Raw genomic sequence first — 2,674 nt, forward strand, 5'->3', positions numbered from 1 at the left:
GGCCACCCGGGGCTTCCTTCCGCCAGGCCGACTGTTAGAATTGGGGGTCTCTGGTTGGCGCAAGTATGCACTTGTGACAAGCAGGGACCCTCTCCTCTAAGTCAGGGTGAAGGATGACCCCTTAGAATTACCCTTGCTCACCCTCTAGGTGCGTGGCGTGAGCAGCCAAGGCTATTCTTCAGGCGTTATTCTTCGCCCTGACTTAGAGGAGAGGGTCCCTGCTTGTCACAAGTGCATACTTGCGCCAACCAGAGACCCCCAATTCTAACATTGGACGCAGCGGTGAGGATTTGCGAATTTGCATTTGTAGTTGACATACAGTAAATTACTGATCACCACATAGTGAAAGCAGACCTATAACGCAACCACAGGTTTCCATTTTTTTTAATTTTGTTGAGACATCTGCCACTGTTGAAGCCATGCCTGGCTCACTCCCTGCTGGAAGGGCACCCTCTGTGATTTCTGGAATTGAAGATGTAGACTGGGAACATGGAGGCCTGGAGGGCTACAGAGTAGAGGAATTGAGAGCCTTCTGTATAAAGTTCAGAGCTGCCCACACTGGGTGCAAGAAGAAAGCCCACTACATCAAGGCGCTGAGGGCCTGGAAGGAGTCAAGAGATCCACAGACTCCGGTGGATATCATACCACCAGATGGCGCTGTGGAGCCCAACAGAGGCCTGTCACCAGAGGAGCTGGCAGACAGGGCAGCAGACAGGGCACATGCAATGGAGATGGCAAAGTTAGCTGGACAAATGGAGATGGACAAGCAAAGATTGGCCATGGAGGCGCAGCAACGCCAAATGGATCATGACCTGAGATTGAAGGAGTTGGAGCTGAGAGGTTTGGGAACAACTCCTTCTGGTGGCAGCACAACGCCGGTGCAAGTAGAGTCCAGGGTTTACATCCCCAAAGATGTAGTAAAGGAGTTCTTTAGAGGGGATGACATAGGACAGTGGTTTAGGGCATATGAGGTAGCCATGTCCTCCCACCGGGTCCCTGAGAAGGATTGGGGAGCGGGGTTGTGGGGGAGGTTCCTTAGCGAAGGGCGGGACACCCTGCTAGATTTGCCCACTGAAGAACAGAGTTCCTATCCCCACATGAAAGAGGCCTTAATGACCAGGTATGGGCTTACCCCTGAAATGTATAGACAGAAGTTCAGGGGGTGTGCGAAGCGTCCTGGGAATACATATGTGGAATATGTGACTTTTTTTTGCAGAGCCCTGGATGGTTGGGTGAAGGGTAACAAGGTGAATGATTTTCAAAGTCTCTTTGATTTAATTGCATGGGAGCACTTGTCTGAAAACTGTTTTCCTGAGCTACGCCAGCACCTGATTGATAGCAAGCTGTCCAACCCGAGGAAGCTTGCTGAGGAGGCGGACCGCTGGCTCAGCTCCAGGGTCCACAAGGGTCCAGTGAGAGACTCCGCCAAGGGTGGGCAGGGTCCCCAGCAGAAGAGTGGGGGGGACAGGGGTAAACAGAAAGGGTTCCCTAAAGGCCCCCAAAGTAATCCCCAAGGGAACCAGCAGCGAGGTTCTCAGCCTCCCCCACGCCCAAAGCAGAGTGGGGCCCGACAGGTAGGCCTGTTCCAAAGGGGCCCTTCAATTGTTTCAGATGTGGTGACCCGGGGCACATTGCCAGTGACCCCAAGTGTCGCCTGTTTGGTAAACCAGCACCCACTGGTGCTCCCCCCCCGGCAAGTGACTAGTGTTCACTTAGGAGAAGAAGTAATGGTCCCAGGGGGTGGAGATCCTGTTCAGATGACCCTAGTCTCATTAGGAGACAGTGAAATGGTCCCTACAAACTACCTGCCCTCTAACACTAAGAAATATGGGCAGGTGGTGACCATCAATGGTAGGAAAGCTGAGGCTCTTAGAGATACAGGAGCCAGTGTGACTGCAGTGAGGCAGCACCTGGTGTCTCAAGAGCAGGTTGTACCCCATGCCTACTGTAGGGTTGTCAACGCTGACAATTCAGAGAGTCAGTGTCCGATGGCTCAAGTTCCCTTCGAGTGGGGGGGGGGTCTCTGGTACTCTGCAGGTCTGTGTGAGGAAAACCATGCCTGTGGACTGTTTGCTAGGGAATGACTTGGAGGACTCCCCTCGGGAAAAGGTGGAGAAGACGACTCACCTGAAAATGGTGGGTCTGCCTGACTGGGCGTGCGTGACCACCCGGTCAATGGCAGCCAGTAGGGGTGATCAAGAGGTCCTGGGGCCTGAAGGAGAGGCCCAGGAACCGGCCTTAGAGAGAAGGCGCAGGGGGCGCGGGAAACCGGCCCCTATTGTTCCCACGGTCCAGGAGGAAGCAGACCTTGAGGGGGATGCCCTGGAGCCTACTGGGGAACAGATTGCTGAACTGAGGGACCTGCCTCAGCTGACCCATTGGCAGCAAGAAGGAGGCCCCTCCAGGGAGGAATTCTGCAAGGAGCAGAAAGAATACCCTTCTCTCGTGGGTATGCGGCAGCAGGCTGCAGACCAGGCCAATGGTGTTCAGGCCAAAACACATTACGTGTACTGGGAGAATGACCTCCTGTATTCAGAGCCTAAGGCTGCTGAACCTGGGTCAGCCCGTGTGCTGGTGGTACCCCAGAAGTTCAGAGCCTTCCTACTGGGACTGGCTCATGATGTGCCGTTAGCAGGACATTTGGGGATGGACAAGACCTATGACAGGCTTGTCA

The sequence above is a fragment of the Lissotriton helveticus genome, chromosome 10 (genome assembly GCF_964261635.1).
Source record: "Lissotriton helveticus chromosome 10, aLisHel1.1, whole genome shotgun sequence".
Lineage (NCBI taxonomy): Eukaryota > Metazoa > Chordata > Amphibia > Caudata > Salamandridae > Lissotriton > Lissotriton helveticus.